This window comes from Monodelphis domestica, chromosome 1, assembly GCF_027887165.1.
Source record: "Monodelphis domestica isolate mMonDom1 chromosome 1, mMonDom1.pri, whole genome shotgun sequence".
Classification (NCBI taxonomy): Eukaryota; Metazoa; Chordata; class Mammalia; order Didelphimorphia; family Didelphidae; genus Monodelphis; species Monodelphis domestica.
The window spans coordinates 275,886,610-275,905,076 of record NC_077227.1 but is presented as its reverse complement, the minus strand read 5'-3'; positions in this window follow the sequence as shown (position 1 = coordinate 275,905,076).

The window sequence follows — 18,467 nt, the reverse complement described above, 5'->3', positions numbered from 1 at the left end:
TAAAATGAAAAAATCAAAATAGCTAGTATTTCACATTATATTTTTAAGCTTCACAAATATTTCATTTGATTCTCATAACAACCCTGCAAGGTAGATGCTATTATCATCCCCACTTTCCAGTTGAGAAAACTGAGGTAGAAAGAGGGTAAGTGACTTGCCCAGGGTTATAGAGAAAGTGTCTAAGGCAGGATTTTTTTTTTCATTTGAATTAGTTTATTTAGTCAATTTAGAACATTATTCCTTGGTTACAATAATCACATCATTTTCCTCCCTCCCCTCCATCCACCCTTCCCACAGCCAATGAGCAATTTCATTGGTGTCCTTGATCAGAACCTATTTCCATGTTGTTGGTGTTTGCATTAGGATGTTCATTTAGAGCAGCGGTTCTCAACCTCTCAATTTGTAGCAATGAGAATACATAATGCATATCAGGTATTTACATTCCGAATCATAACTGAAGCAAAATTACAGTCTTGAAGTAGCCACCAAAATAATTTTTGGTTTGGGGTCACTGCAACATGAGGAACTGTATTGCGGGGTCACAGCATTAGAAAGGTTGAGAACCACTGATTTGGAGTCTACCTCTCCAGTCATATCCCCTGCACCCATGTATTTAAGCAGTTGTTTTTCTTCTGTGTTTCTACTCCCACAGGTTGCCTCTGGATATGGATAGTGTCCTTTCTCATAGATCCCTCTGGGTAGTTCAGGGTCATTGCATTGCCACTAATGGAGAAGTCCATTACATTCGATTGTACCACAGTGTATCAGTCTCTGTGTACAATGTTCTCCCTGGTTCTGCTCCTTTTGCTCTGCATCACTTCCTGGAGGTTGTTCCAGTCTCCATGGAACTTCTCCACTTTATTATTCCTTTCATCATCAACATATACCACAATTTGTTCAGCCATTCTCCAATTGAAGAGCATCCCCATATTTTCCAATTTTTTGCCACCACAAAGAGCGCAGCTATGAATATTTTTGTACAAGTCTTTTTCCTTATTATCTCTTTGGGGAACAAACCCAGCAGTGCTATGACTGGATCAAAGGGCAGACGGTCTTTTAGCACCCTTTGAGCATAGTTCCAAATTGCCCTCCAGACTAAGGCAGGCTTTTAACACAGGTCTTCCTGTTTTGAATTCTAGCATTCCAAACCTGACTGCTAAACATCCCTGTTTTTTTCATCCAACCCATTAAAAGCATGCTTTCAAGGGCCCTGATTCAAGTTGTCCTCTTCTATGTGTGCTTTTGCCAATGTCTTTATTCCAATGTGGTACCAAGAGCTGACCATACTACTCCTAGGATGGTCTGACAAGTTCAGAATATGGTAGAACTTTGAAATCTTCCTTGTTCTGAAAACTAAGCCTCATTCAATTTAACCTAAAATCTCATTAATTTTTTCAAGTGTCAAATCACACTGCTGATGTGGATTGAGCTTGTAGCCCCCTAAAGCTTTTTGGTCTTTTTCAAAGGACTTTTTGTCTTCCCCAACTCATACTCATGTTGGTCTATTGCTTAAACCCAAGTGTGGGACTTTACTTATTTCTATTGAATTTCTTCTTACTAGATTTTACTCAGATACAAGACATTTTGCAATGAACATCCAAACAGCCTTCCATAAGAAGAATAGATTTGGAACCGGAAAGGATCTTAGAGGACATGTAGACAAATCAATTCCTTTTACAGATGAGGAAACTGAGGTCCAGGTAATCTGATTAGTCCAAAGTAATATATATATATAGTAAATGGCAGAGCCTGGCTGCTAACCCAGGCACTCTGCCTCTAGATTCAGTGTTCTTTCCACCCCATTTCATTATCTCTCCTAAGTACAGTGTCAAGCAAAAAGCCTAATAGAATGTTTATGATTGATAATACATGTCATGTTCCATTTCTGTAGTTTACGAATTATTTATAGAAAGGAGGGATCAGTAGAAGAAGCAGCACAAAAGAGAGCACAATGAGCTTGTGGCTTGGAGTCAGAGCTCCCAGGTTTCAATGAAGGGTTTAGGGAAAAGAGCCTCTACGAGCTCTCCACTCTAAATCATTGATCCTATAACTGATAGTTTTATATCAATGTTATTTTATTTGACCTGAGCATTGGAGCCCTTTCAATTTTCTCTCTAAAAATGTATGTATATATGCATTTACACCATTATGTGAGTATATAAATTCACAGATTTTATGTTTATATATATATGTATATATATATACTTTTCTTTTCATTACATTCTCTTCAATTTGTATCATTTCATATAGGTCTTCCCACATTTCTCTGAATTTTTCATATTTGTCATTCCTTTCAGCATAGTAATATTTCATTACATTCATATATTCCATAGTTTGTTCAATGATTCCCCAACTACTGGGCACATATTTTGTTATCACAAATAATGCTGCTATGAATTTTTTGTATATATGGTACTTTTCTTGCTGTCATTAACCTTCTTGGGGCTGCAACAGGGAGATATCTTCGTCAAAGGTTAAAAACATTTGAGTAAGTTTTCTCACATAATTCCAAACTGTTTTTTTAGAACAGGTGGGATAATTCATAGCTCCACACCGTGAGCAGTCAAGTAGAGCATCTCTCTTCTCTCATTTCCTTCTAACTTTCTAACTTCTAATTTTCTCATGTTGTCTCATCTGATAGAGGTGAAACGATACCTCAGAATTTTATTAATTTAATTTTCTCTATTTTTATTTAGAATAGTTTTTTAATTTAATTTAGAATATTTTTCCATGGTTACATGACTCATGATTTTTTCCACCCCTCTTCCCTCCCCACCTCCTGGAGCTAACAAGCAATTCCATTGGGTTATACAAGTATCTAGAATATTTTCTAGATGGTCCCCAGTGATTTGAATAGCAGATAGGTGGTTCAGTGGATAGAGCACCAGGTCTGGAGTCAGGAAGCCTAGAATTTAAATCTGGCCTCAGATACTTACTAGCCTCAGTTTCCTCATCTGTAAAATGAGCTGGAGAAAGAAATGGCAAACCACTCTAATGTCTTTGCCAAGGAAATCTCAAATCCGGGACGGGGGTCACAAAGAGTTGGACATGACTGAAAAGGACTGAACAACAATAGCTTGAATTCCTTCTTTTAAAAATTATTTATTCAAATCCTTTGACCTTAAGAGCCTTTTGGATCCTGAATTCTATCACCCAAAGAGTTAGCTATCCCTCTCCATTTCCCGTCATCTGCCAACTTGATATACATACCATTTACCATTCATGCCTTCATTCAATTTAATTTAATAAGCATCTACTATGAACAATGTAAAAGGCACTTTGCTAAGCAATAGAAATATTAAAAATAAATGTTATGCTACTCTGATCAATACAATGATCCATGACAGTTTTGAAGAACACATGATGAAAAATGCTATCCATAGAAAGAATTGATGAACTGAGTGCAGATTGAAGCATATTATTTCTTCACTTTATTTTTCTTGCTTTTTTTGTTTGCAACATGACTAATATAAAATATGTTTTGCATGACTTCATATGTTTACTAGGTAGCAGCATATCTCTTGTATTCTCATTAGCAAGGAGAGGGTTGGGGAGAGGGAAAAATTTGGAACTAAAAAAATTTTTAATTATATTACATTTTTTAAAATGCTATATAATTTCTATTCTCAAAGAACTTATGATTCATTGGAGGAAGGAAAAGTACATAAATAACTATTATTTTTTAAAATAACTATTATAAAAAGGAAAGTGAGTTAAGTGTAAAGAAGAGATATCCTTCCAGGTCATTATGGCAAGCCCTGTCCACTTTTCTCTCCTCCCCACTTTGCTAAACTGTTGTAAGCAGACTCCGAATATTGAGGCTTTTGAAGTTATTCTGGAAGTCAAGCCCTTCTTACCTTAGATGCCAGGGGTTGGATGAGTAGAAAACAATGATTTTTGCAGCAGAAGCCTGTGCCAGACTGAGACCCTATTAGGAAGTAAGGTAAAAAAGATGCTTTGTCTTGCTTCATTTAGCTCGTCTCTCTGAGGTCTAGGTGATGAGGTTAATGGAGCAAATCTTTAGGGGAGTCACCAGTAATATTGCTATTTTAACTTCAGTCTTCTGAAGCTTTGCCTCCAAAAAGCTTTTCTGTGAGATTTGTTTATAAATGGATTTTGTTTTATTTTAAACATTCTACTAGAACAAAAGAGCAGAGAAAATGTCTTAAGAGTATTCAGAGCAAAAGTAGTTAGAGTCAAGGAGGAAGAAGGCCCATCCACAAAAGACAAGTGGTTTGAGAAGCAGAAGAATAATTTATTTACATCTGATGGCAGCCATTCAATGGCGAATGCCAGCTATGGGAAGAAATGATGGTCTATATTTTGGCACTTAGTTCCAGCTCTGTTATGCTACCATCTCTACAAAGTCTTAATGAGAATAATCTACATATGTAGCAAGAGCATCCTTGATGAAGGCATGAAAAAAGAAACTGTTGGGCTTCCATAAATAACCTTCTCTAGCAGATCACATTTTTACAGTCCCACAATTGGCAGGCACAACTGGTCTAGAGAATACAAAATCTCAAGGGTATGAGTAGGCTGCAAGATATTACTAACAAAGAGCTATGGAGGAGAAGCAGCATAAGGACATCCTTAGATAGAAAAATGACCAGAATAAAAAGGTAGGCTTAGTCACACAGAAAGAATGAAGGATAAGTGATAGCCCCAATACAATACGGAAATCTTTGTAATATCAAGAAATCTAGAGGGTCATAGATTTAGAGCAGGAGGTCAGCATCCTACAAGCCATGGACCAAATCCAGCCTCAGGCGTTTTTATACAATAGTTTTAAGATTTTTAAATGAAGTTTTATTATACTTTAAAACACAAAAACCATTCTTAGCTTCTAGGCTATAGTTTGCTAACCCCTCACTTAGAGATGAAAGGCACCTTAATAAGTAGGTCATCTAGACTAACTACCTCATTTTACAGGTGAAGAGACTGAGAGACAGAGAAGTTAATTGGCTTGTCCATGGTCATGTAGCTAGGATTGAAACAAAGACTACAAATCCAGCATTCTTTCCACTGTACCATGCTCTCTGCTAACATATTGAATTGTTCTCTGGAATCTAGATCATTTTTGCCAACCATAGGTATTCCCCAGGGTTCTGTTCTATACCCTCTATCTACACTTCTTCCTCTATTTTTCTTTTTTGTTTGTTTGTTTTAAACCCCTCCCTTACATCTTAGAATCAAAACTATATACTAGTGGCAGCAAAGGAAGGTGATAAATGTTGGAAGGGATGTGGCAAAATCGGGACACTAATATACTGCTGGTAGAGTTGTGAATTCATCCAACCATTCTGGAGGGCAATTTTGAATTATGGTCAAAGGGCTTTAAAAGAATGCCTACCCTTTGACCCAGCCATAGCACTGTTGGGTTTATACCCTAAAGAGATCATAAGGAAAAAAGACTTGTACAAAAGTATTTATAGCCACGCTCTTTGTGGTGGCAAAAAATTGGAAAATGAGGGGATGCCCATCAATTGGGGAATGGCTGAACAAATTGTGGCATCTGTTGGTGATGGAATACTATTGTGCTAAAAGGAATAATAAAGTGGAGGAGTTCCATGGAGACTGGAACAACCTCCAGGAAGTGATGCAGAGCGAGAGGAGCAGAATCAGGAGAACATTATACATAGAGACTGACACATGTTGGCACAGTCAAATATAACAGACTTTTCTACTAACAGCTACGCAATAACCCAGGACAATCCAGAGGAACTTATGAGAAAGAACACTATCCACATCCAGAGAAAGAACTGTGTGAACAGAAATGCAGAAGAAAAACAACTGCTTGATCACATGGGTCGATGAGGATGTGACTGGGGTTTTTGTATTAAAAGATCATTCCATTGCAAATATTAATAACATGAAAATAGGTTCTGAACAATGATACATTTATAACCTAGTAGAATTGCTTGTCAGCTCTGGGGGGGGGGGGGAAATGGGGGGATCATGAATCATGTAACCATGGAAAAATATTCTAAATAAGTGAATAAAAATTTTTTTTTAATACTGTATATTGGTTCTAAGGCAGAAGAGTGGTAGGGGCTTTGTGATGAGGGGTAAGTGATTTGCCAGGGTCACACAGTTAGGAAGTGTCTGAGGGCAGATTTAAGCCTAGAACCTGGCTCTTTGAACCAGAACTTGATTCACAATCTTCTGAGCTATCTAGCTGACCCCTTGAATTATCTCTGTGATTTCATCAGCTTCCATGGGTTTAATAATCATCTCCAGGTAGATGACTTCCAGATCTATTTATCCAGTCACAGAAACTTGAGCATGCTCAGATATCCTCTGCCTGCTTATAGCTATTATATGTTTGACTTATTTCTGGGTTAAATCCCCCAGATTGCTTGCTGAGCCAGAAAAGCTGATGATTCAGGCTACCATACCTGGTTGAAGAAGAGGTGGCTTCCAGCTGGTGGGTCTATTTGGGGCTTTCAAGAATATAGAAATTTAAGATAAGAATGTAATATACGCTCCAGGGTGTGAAGGAAAGAAGGGTCCCTAGAATAGTGGCAAGACTGGGTCCCTCCAAATTTCTTCTCCCCACATAGATTCAACTAGTTGAACTTGTACCGGAGTTCTTTGGATGCTTTGCCTCTCTTTTTCAATTTTCTTTTTTCTGGCATCAACCTTGTAAACATTAAAAGACCCCAGAAGGCTTATGAGTACCATCAACAAAGGCAATGTCTACTGGAGTGGTTGTGGTTGCAGTCAGTCATAGTAACAGGATAAAGCCTGCAACAAAGAAATCAGACAAGAAAGTCCCTTCAAGGAAGATCTCTATAGGACTGTATTCACTGGAGATAAAATATGTGTTTCTTTGTAAAAAAAGATTTTAATATTAGCTTCCAAACTGATTATACTAGTAGTGATAAGTTATTGGATCCTCTTGTATAATTCTTTATGGATTAGCATTGACTTTTCTGTGTGGAAAATAATCTACCTGTTCCACATCTGATTCACGTTTGTACATTGCATAACTTTTTTCTTTACTTTCCCTTTTGCTGGAGAGAATCCTTAGACTTAGAGCCTGTAACCATATAGTTCCATAGCAACTTTCCCCAGAGTAGCCATGGTGGAAGTCACCCAATGTTAAGGCTAGGAAATCTACTTCCCCTTTTGAGAAGTGGGGCAACCCTAGAGTAATATACCCAGGGCCAACTGTGATAAAGGTAAAGGGCAAAAATTGGCACCGGTCACCAGCCCCTGGTTTTATGAGAATAATCCACAGCCACATGCTTTCTGACCAGTATTTGTGAGAAACTTTTTCCTTATCTTGCCAGGACCAAAACCTCTACTCCACTGTCACCTACCAGAACCTTGGACTGGGCACCCCAGCTCTGATGGGTGAACTTTTTTTTTAACCCTTACTCTCTGTCTTAGAATCAGCCCTAAGTATTGGTTCCCAAGCAGAAGAGGGGTATGGGTTAGATAACGGGAGTTAAGTGACTTGCCTGAGATCACACAGGTAGAAAGTACCTGAGGCCAGATTTGAACTCTATGCCTGGCTCTCAATCCATGGAGCCCCCCTGGTGAACTTTTAAAAGCTCTGGCTTGCTGGGGTCCTAGTCTCCCTACTAGTTCATGGATATCTCATAATTGCCCATGTAGATATTCTTCTCCCCTCTTTCCAGCATCCCCGTAAGTGCTTCCTTTCCCCCATTAGGATATAAACTCTTTGAAAGCAAGGATCATCTACATTCCTTTATTTGCATCCCTAGCACAGAGTAAGCAAAGAAAACCTCTATTTATGGATTTGGACATGTGTATTTGTCTTCCTGGACAAAATGTTTATTCCTTCCAAGTAAGGACTATGTTTGTTCACTGTATTTGTCTTCACAATGCCTGATACATACATAGTAAATGTTTAATAAACACTTGTTAATTTATTGATTAAATTAAATAGAGGTCAGGAAGTCTTATGGAATCCAGATATAATCTTGGGTTCAATAAATGATCCTCTTGGAGATCTCTTTTTCCATCTAAGATAGGATTAAACAGCGTGTCACCACATTTAAAAGAGTTAAGGTTTCTGTTTTCTCTTTCCCTCAAAATCTGGAAAGTGAACAGCTTTTGATCACTTAAATTTTCTTTTTATGATCCTGTTTGCAGCCCTATGACTGTTTGACTTATACTCTTCATTTTTAGCTAACCCTGGTGGATTGAGATAAACACCAACCTTTTTAGTATGGAAAATTCCTTTATCTCCTTCTCTTCTCCTCAACTCACTTGGATTAAAAAAGAAAGACACAAAAGCTAAATCAGTCACTTAAAAAGATGCTAACTCATCTCCTCCCCTATATCCCCCCAGTCCACAGCCCACAGCTCCCATCAGTTGGGCCTTTCCCTTATTGTTGTGATCAGACCACTAGAAGCATTCAAGACATCATTTCATCTGATCAGGATCATTTATAAATAGCAGCTCTACTCTGCTACAGCTCATGATACTGAGATGAGTGAATTAAAGTAAATTGCTATTAAGGAAGAGAGAGAATGAATTTTAAAGAAGTACAAAGCAGGTTTTTCCTTTAGTGTCTTTTCATGCAAATCAGCACTCTGTGGGAACCTGGGGCAAGCACTGTGGTTTAAATTGCCAGGTATCAAATCTCTTGAGGAGAAAAATCAAAGAGGAGAAGAGCATTGTGGGATCTGCATTTTTCCTTGTCTTCTAAAGCCCCAAACAAGCAGTTTTAGGGCTCTCTAGTTATAAAACTAAAGGAAGCTACTTTTGTAGGGTAGAAATTCTCTTCTCGAAGAAAACTGTCCTTTCATGAAGTTACAAAAACAAACAAAAAACCCTGGAGTAGAATCTGAATAAATGAAGGCAGTAATAGAAAAGAAGAGAGAGTGGCAACCAGTAGCAGAAGAAAATTCTTCTTAACGCAGTTGACCCATATTTAATAAGTTCTACTTTGTTTTGCAATAAATAAATGTTGTAGTGAGTTCTGCCTGAGTTAATGCTTTCCATTTATTTTGAAATCCCAAATGAGAAACCAAGAAAGACTGATTTCATTTGGTAAAGTGACTTGAACACTTTAACATCTGACTTGTTATCCTGGATTTGCTTTTGGCCTGACCTGTCAATTAAGCTGGAGGATTCATCTTTCTCAGCCCCTGACTCTACCTTTGACCATTACTTTGCCCCTACCCATGTTGTGAGGGGCTTGAGGTGTACCCCTGGGGTATGGGAAGGGTACCTTTTGCAAGAATGCAAGACTCCGAAACTTAGCTTAAAAATAAAAAAGAGAAATTTATTAATTTAGAATAGTGGTTCTCAACCTGTGGGTCGCAACCCCGGTGGGGGTCGAACGACCAAAACACAGGGGTCACCTAAAACCATCGGAAAATACATATTTCCGATGGCTTTAGCAGCTGAGAAATCGCACTACTTTACAGCAAGATCTCGGAAAGAACAGGGGCCCTGCTGCCCGCACATTGTACTAATATTAGTTACCTATCAGCAGCCCTCCCCCTATGAGGGGAGATGAATTTACCCTGTTGCCTGGAGACTAGACTCAAAAGAGTACCTGGGTGCTGGCTCCAGAGGGGTTAAGAATGAGTCCTGGAGCGGATAGCTCCTGGAGCGGATAACAGAGCAGAGTAACCCCACTGAAGTGAAGCCTCAGCTCAAGCTGGAGGGAGAAGACAGAAAGAAGAAGGCAGCATCTGCAGACCCCCTCCCCAGGCAGGACCTACCTCCCGCCCCAGTGCTCAGGCTGCCTCCTGCTGGATTAATATTTCTCAACATATAATTAAATATTGTTTTTGTGATTAATCACTATGTTTAAATTATGTTTGATTTGTAGCAATGAGAATACATAATGCATATCAGGTATTTACATTCTGAATCATAACTGTAGCAAAATTACAGTTTTGAAGTAGTCACCAAAATAATTTTTTGGTTGGGGGTCACCGCAACATGAGGAACTGTACTGCGGGATCATGGCATTAGAAAGGTTGAGAACCACTGATTTAGAAGGTACTTTTATATCTGGCCAGGAGGATAGCATAGGTGGAAAACTACCTCCTAGTGGGGACAGCATTGATGGAAAGTTGTTCCCAGATGACATCAATTCTGGAGTCTTTATACTCTTTATAACAGTGAAGATGTGACTCTAGAGTGGTATGCACTGAAGCATGGGCAGGGGGGAGGTTTGCCTGAAGAAATAGTGGGTGATCCTAATTAATTAATAATTTAGAGGACAGATGGATGTCTGAGATGATACGAACTTGATGATACGAAGGATGTGTATCTCTCTGTCCATCTCAAATCTAAAGGGCAATCCAAGGAGGATAATCCTCTCAGGGTCTTATAGGAGTTATCAGATGTTTGGGGTTAGGAGTCACAAGAATGTAAAGGAGCAAAGGATTTCCCTGCTTACAGTTTGCCTGAAACCCTTCTATAGTTTTGGGGATACAATGCCCATGCCACCCCTGTTCCCCATACAAACCAAATAAGAATTCTCCTGCCATGGGAGAATAGCTATGATGACGTGGCATGCTTGTGCAAAGTGTCAGACTAAGGAAAAACTGGAAATGGGAAGAAAATGGCCAGAGTATCTTCCTTCTGAAAGCACAGCATAAAGAAGTCCCAGACTTCAGAAAGGTATAAGTGATACCTTACTAAACCTGCTTGGGCGGTTCTGACACTAGTTCAGAATCTTAATTAAACTTTCTGGCATACTTTGTTAGCACTCTGGATAGTATTTTATAATTTCATATTTACTAATTATGTGACCTTGAGCAAATTTTAACTTCTCTCAACCTGTTTCCTCAACTGTAAAATGAAGATGGCAGCAATACCTACCTCATAGGGTTGTTATGAAGATTAAATGAAGAAAATACATGAAAAGTGCTTTGTAAACCTTAAAGTGTAATATAAATGTCAGCTATAAATGTTATTTGTCAAACTTTGAAAATGACACAAATAATTCAGAAAAATTCAATTGAATAGGAGGGAAGACTGTAGGACACTGCCCCTTGATGAATGCTGTTGGTAGAAGGTGGGAAGGAAGGAGGTGTAGACCAGGTAGGTCTCCAGGGACACTCACCTTCATTCTTTGTTCTTCTCCAAGACTGCCCACCTGACTTTCTGGATATTCTCTACTTTGCCTAGGCCCAGGTATTCCCCCCTTTTCTCCTTCTCTCCTCTTTTCAGCTTTCTTTTATTCATTGTCTTTCCCTATTAGAATGTAAATTCCTTGAGGACTAGGACTGTCGATTTGTATTTCCAAGGCTTAACAGAGGGTCAGGCATGATGTAAGCACTTTTAATGCTTGTTGACTTGTTGACTAGTCTCCATAGGGGAATTCTCTGGGACACCATGGCACTACTGCTTAGGAGGCTTTAGCTCCAGGGGAAGCAAGGCAGGACAAAGCCAGAACAGACCATATTTGATCAGCAACTGCTGGGGATATGGTGGGAGAAGGGAAGAGCATGCCCTCTCAGAGCTTTCTAATTTAACTAATTACTATTGCTAATTAAAGAGGCCATGTGGTACAGTGCAAAAGTCTTTGGATTTGGACAGAGGCTGTTCTTCAGTCTTTTTAGTTGTATCTGATTCTTCATGACCCCATTTGGAGTTTTCTTGACATAAAAAATACTGGAGTGGTTGGACATTTCCCTTCTCCTACACATTTTACAGATGAGGAACCAAAGCAAAAGCATTAGGAGACTTGCCCAGCGTCACACAGTTAGTAAGTGTCTAAGGTTGGATTTGAACTTGGGAAGACAAATCTTCCTGATTTCAAGCCCAGCACACTATCAATGTGCCTACCTAACTGCCAAAACTAGATAATGCATGAGATCCTTTCCAATCCCATGATCCTATTCTAACACTGAAAAATAACTGCTGGATTCCCAGGGGCTGGAGTACTAGGCTACTCCCTGTTTTGTACCTAAGCTTTTGGTTTGGACTAGGATTTGCACCCGGGTCTTGACACTTCTGTTTATTAAATCTCTATTTACCCTGGTACTTTGTTGATGATTTTACACATAGCTTATGTTACAGCTCAATTCTAGAGTTTTCCCTCAAAAAAGGAATAAAAATAAATTTAAAAAATTTTAAAGGAAAAAAAGTGGGAATAAAAGGATGCTCAGTGTACAATATAAATTTGCTATGGGAAGGATAATTTATTACTATATACAACAGAAATGTGAAATATGAAAGATTCACAGAATGTCTTAAGCAGCTAAATGATGCGATGGATAGTGTGTAGTCAAGAAAACTTGAATTCAAATGCAGCCTCAGATAATAGCTGTATGGCCTAAGCATAGACTTAACCTCTGCCTCAGTTTCCCCAACTATATAACATGGGGATAATAATAGTAGTTTCTTCCTAGGTTGGTATCAGGATCAAATGAGATAGTATTTATAAAAACCCTTAGCACATAATAGATGCTGCATATTATTAACAGTGATTTAAATAGGATTCAGTAGCTTAACTTCTAATTACTATTATAAATATATATGACATAATTACTGTTACAATCTGCTAAGAGGTTGGGACTGAAATATTTTCAGAACATCAAGGAGATTGCAAGACTGCTAATTATGCATTTTACATTTGATCTCCGTTCTGTATTGTCCAAACAAATCTCAGTTCAAGTTGGCTGGTAAGATGGCCAGGCTTGGGCCAGCTCTCTTGGGGGTGGCTATCTTCTCTAATGCTAAAGTTTCCATTTCTATCAGTCTCTAACCTGGTGAGACTAAAGCCTCTGCACTTCTCAATATCATTCTTGTCATGGATATATCTAGACTTGAAGGTGACTATTGTCCTAGAGGGACATCTACTCAGGAATAAAACATTCAAAGGGCCCAGGTGCCAGATCGCTTAGTTGAACCCATGATCCAAGTAGGAGCAACATCAGCTGTACTGATAAGTGGGGTTGAGGAGAAGAGTACCACCCATCCCTCAACACCTTACAAGGAGTCTGAAGATAATGCACACCATCTGCCACAGTGGAAGGTCAAAGCAAGAGGCAGAATTTGCTTCTTCTTCTAACATCTGTCCCTTCCATAGGTTGGGGAAAACACTAAGATCATGCCACAATGCCAAGTCCTCCAAGAGCTAGCCATCATATAGCCAGAAGCAGGACCCAAGGTTCCCATGTGGTCAAATGGAACTAGGAATATAAATTCTGCATATGTCATCATGGCCCCTCTAAGACAATTCAACTACACTATGATCCAAGGTACTAAACTCAGTTTTCTCTATGCTGCTGAAGAATGAAAGTGACGTTAAACTGTAACAATTGTTAAAAAATGAACATAGTTTTAAAATTATTATTTTATATGTTTCTATCTTTTAAATTTTGGTGCTATAGGCCAAGCTCTGAGTGTCCTACTCTAGTTGCAGCTTTGTACTAGGAGTTTCAGAAATGCAAAATGAGAGAGAAGATTCATCTATCCCATTCCAAATTTGCAAAATACCAGGAATTAAAATTCAAGGACTTAGTTACTCAACAGCTATATTGTCATCCTAGTGTCGAAAGTGTCATCTCTCTTACTTAAGAATGTTTCCCATAAATCCTTCACAGAGGAGGTACCCAGCATACTGGAGTTATTATAACTATTATTATTGTATCTTTAATAATATAGTCACTTTGGAATGAGAAAAGGTGAGAGAGGATCTCAGCTATACTTGTGAGAAGAGTGGAGTTGCCTGACCACTAAACTGTCAGTGGGAGAATGAATAGGAAGAGAAAGCATGCTATTTTAGATATCCCTATCATTCTTCTGGTTGGGACTCACACCAGAGACTTGAGGAGCTTTCCACAGATTTTTGCACTGGGAAAAGCCTGCAATAAATCAACTCTGTCTTTACCAGTTGGTGTTGCTATGGCAATAGGAATGCACTGTGGGCTTTAAAAGATGTAATTTTCTGTGATTCACTGTATATTTTTAGTGATTTTTCTTCCTGTATTATCTCTCTATGGCAATTGCCTATTAATGCTGGTCTGAGCCAACACTGGAATAAATGGTCAATTCTCAGAAATGATGAAAACCCTGGGGATCAGTTAAGTACAAAACTGGTTGGATTCAATGGATTTATGGATGCTCTAAGAGGGTACCAGATTATTAGAAGACAACAATTCATTAATTTGTGTCAGTACAAAGCTCAAAAGAATAGGTTTAGGAAACTGAATCCTGTTTATTTGCATGGTAAAACTGACTTTGGATGGGTTGGTTCTCACATCCATGGACAAAGCATGGAGGTAGCTCTATGGACTGCTAAGGGGACCAAATCACAAAGAGTCAGGAAACATTTTGCTGATGGAGAATAGAAAAGCCTTGGACCTGCAAGACTTGAATGATCTTCTTTGGCCTGTTACTAAGTTATTTGTAACCAAGGCCCAATTGTTGATGAAAAAACTGCACAGTGACCATAATATGACCAAATATAATACCTCTTCACAACCCTAAACCCTAAATGTAGGGTTATGATTACCTACCCACTTTCATTCCTCTATTATGAGATGAATATTTTAGGAAATAGAGTGTAAAGCAACCATTCATTCAATAAGACTTTATTCAGTGATTTGTAATTCTCTCCTTTTAAAACTGAGTCTGAAGTCATATTGCATAGGCTTCGGTTCGTCTCTGGCTCTTTCTAGAACGGGCTTATTAAGTTGGCTTGACTAACCAAGCTGGTGTTCTCACTTAAAGAAGGGCTGACCATCTTGAATCATATTTACATGGGTCAGGCCTGAGCTGGTTTACCTGTAATAAGAACATAAATTTCATTCTCTATGAGGAATGAGTTCATTAAGTAAATTAATAGTGTAAACAAGAATTCCAGGAAAATGTTTAACCAACAAATAGTTTCCAGACACTTTAGTAGGAATCATTAGCAAACAATTAGTGTAATTATTACAAATGAGTATTACATAGTCATAAAAATTGGACTGGATTTCTGCTTGTCATTTACTAACTTGGATAACAATAATAACAAAAATAGCAGCTTCTTTCAATTACACATTAATTTGAAATAAATAAAACCATCTTTCTTCCTAACTTAATAATTTGATTTTTCACTAATTCAGACTAGCTTTCCTTTCTTTTAAGACAGGGAAATAGAACTATCGCCACAGTGGAGTACCAAGGAAGTATTACCTATCCTGTACTGCCCTCTGCTGATAATCACAAACATTACAGATTTCCAGTAACAACCATATAGGGTTCCTAAAAAGAGGAAGAATCCTTTTTAATGTTATTCAGGGGTTAGATAAATGGAAAAGGAAGAAAAAGAGATCTGTGAATGATGGCCTTCACAGTCTCTCAAATGAGAGTCACAGGAAAGCCCTATCCCACCTCCCATTGTCACATCAGTGCTCCCACCAAAGGAAGCATCAACCATTCACTGCTGGTGGTTTTCACTACTACTCAGAGTATAGCAATAAGAACGAGTCTCAAAGTACCAAGGAATTAGTACCTCTGTTTCTAAAATAAATGAATTTTCTTACCTTCCTCTTATACTGACTGGGCCTAGGAAGATTTCTGATTTTTTTCCTTTCTATACTTCCTTGACAAACCAACAAACTACCATCTTAGGTGTATCCATGAGCTATAATATACTGACAACTCCTGAGAGATGTCCAAACAAGTCAGAGATGAAAGATTGCCAACTCCTGCCTAGAGCCCTTTATTCTCTCAGGGTCTCTCGTCAAAGATCTGTTTTGCTTTCCCTTCAGTCCCACCAATTCTCTTCAAGTTTGACCAGCATCACCATTGGTATATGAAAGAAAGGATGCTAGTGAGTTATTCCCACATATGGGAAAGAGTGCTAACTACCTTATTTCCCTCCCTCCCTCCCTCCTTCTCTCTCTCTCTCTCTCTCCTTTCTTTCCTCTTTTTTTCTTCTCTTTCTTTATTTCTTCTCTTTCTTTCTTTCTTTCTTTCTTTCTTTCTTTCTTTCTTTCTTTCTTTCTTTCTTTCTTTCTTTCTTTCTTTCTTTCTTTCCCTTCGTTCCTTCCTTCCTTCCTTCCTTCTTTCCTTCCTTCCTTCTTTCCTTCCTTCCTTCTTTCTTTCCTCCCAAGTCTACTTACTCATTGAAACTCATCACAGACCTGTTTTCAATGACTTCCATGCCACAGCAATGGAGCTCCTCCTGGCTTCTTGAGGAACACAGGGATCTTTGGGTGTAAAGAGAATAGATATATTGATTCTACTTTTCCCTGACACTGCCCCATATTCCTACTGAAGATGGACAATGATGATATTTTGCACCTCTGTCTCAACAGCAAGAAGGAAAGAATACATGGGCCCTTGATCCTAAAAATTATAACTTTAAACAGAGAAATAATCTGAGTAGAACAAAGCCAATAGCCACAGTGTTCCCTTATAGAGTAGTAAATTCCTTTATGAGAGTCAGCTAAAATTCCATAACTCCAGTTCAAACCAAATAAAATTTGTAGTGTGGTTATCCCTGGTTATTTGATCCCTCCCTCCCTCCCAATCTCTCTCTTCTCTTCCCGCCACCCCCCCCCCCCCCGCCTTTCTCTCTCTCTCTCTCTCTCTCTCTCTCTCTCTCTCTCTCTCTCTCTCTCTCTCTCTCTCTGGATAGGCATTTTAAAAAATACTGCTAAATTATCTATTTTCCCATCAGGCTCAATAATATCTCTCAGCCCAAACTACCTATTCTTTCCTGTTCCTTCCATCCACCTATTCCCAATTTCAGCTGTCTGTTTTATCCAAGAAAACTGCAGCTTAATCTGTTTTCAGGTAGATCTTTTCCTATAAATGGACTAACCTTATTTTTAATCTTTCCAGAATCCTTTATCAGATGCCAAAATACTGATCCTTATAGTTCCGCAGCAAGGAAAACAGGCTAGAATTAATTATCTCTCCTCTGAGGATAATAAAAATCTGATATAGAGGAGATGAAACTCTGTGGTCCTCAAGCAAGGTGGAACTAATAGTAGAACTCAGTTTTCCTGACTCCCAGGTCTCAGTATGTTTTAACTGCAGACCATTTTGGCAGGCCACCAGGCCCTATGGTTCACCAATACAGTACCTGCTTCCACTTGTCACTTGAAACAAAATAAACTGTTTATTGTAGAATTTTTACCTCTATAATCATTAGTGTTGCTATCTTTTTTAAATGTTAATTTGGAGAATTTTTAAATATGGAATTGAATCTAAGGGAAACATTTTTTAAAAACAGATAATCCACATTTTTAAGTGATTACAGTAGAAACCACTTGAAAGTCCATGAAAGTGGACCACTAGCAGGTCATAGACTATACTTTGAAAGCAGCTAATATCTTAGACCAGGGCAAATGTCCTCACTCTAGGTCACAGAGTAGGATAGTCTGACTAAAATCAGTTCCTTTCTTCCATTTTAAAAGTCAAGGTTACCCTTCCTTCTTGTCTAAAATAAATGGTTTTTTAATTTCTTTTTTGTCTGGACCTGTGATTTTATCTTGTAGGAAATTTGGGGGTAGTAGGGTGGGAAGACTCCTAACAATCTAAATCTGTGACTGTTCTGCAACTTAAAGTTGGAATTGAGAGCTTAGATGACTAACCTAGAACTTTACAGTGTCTATCAGGAGTAGGACTAGAACTTATCTTTCAAATCCCTACCCTACACCATAATTTTTATTTGCCTTCACAGAATCTCTGGGTTTCTATGCTTTTCTCCAGTTATCCTTTTTGTTCCTTCTATCCCACTTTAATTTGTCTTTCTTTTTTTCCCCTTAAACTCTTACTTTTTATCTTAGTATGGATTCTAAGATAAAAGAGTAGCAATGGCTAGGCAACTGGGGTTAAGAAAGTTGCCCAGGGCCGTACAGCTAGGAAGGCCAGATTTTAACCCAGGTCCTCCCAACTCCAGGTCTGGCATTCTATCCACTATGCTACCTAGCTGCCCCTCCATTTCTATTTCTTATCCAATATTTCACTCTAGACTTTGATTCTGTACTTCTTCCCAATGACAATTTCTGAGATTTCTATCTTAATTACACTATAAAATCAGGAGATTTTTATATCCCCACCTGGGGGACAGTGGAAAAGATGGCAGAGTAGTTGGGGAGGGGAATTGTCTTTTAAGTACAATGGAGGAAGAGAGATCTGATTCATTCCTTCCTCATCCCTATTCTCAGCTCATTTGAGGTGAAATGTAGTTACAGAGGTGAGATGTTGACTTGGTAACAAGGTATTAACACCCAGTGATCCTTTTACCAAGCATGAACGAATTTTTCTTGAGTCAGAAGGAACAATTCAATGGGCTGGGTTCCCTTTCTTATATAGGGAAGGCACATTAAATTCTTTCATACTAGTAGCCAACACTTAACTTGCACTCCTGAGTCATACTGCTTGTGTTTATGTTCCTGTCAACAAAGAAACATTATATCCATTAAAAACAATTTCTGGCTGGAAGAACGTATTTTCTCTATAAATGTCTAGTATTGTGCTGGTTCTTTTTACTCTGATCAAACTCACTCATCTCATTCCA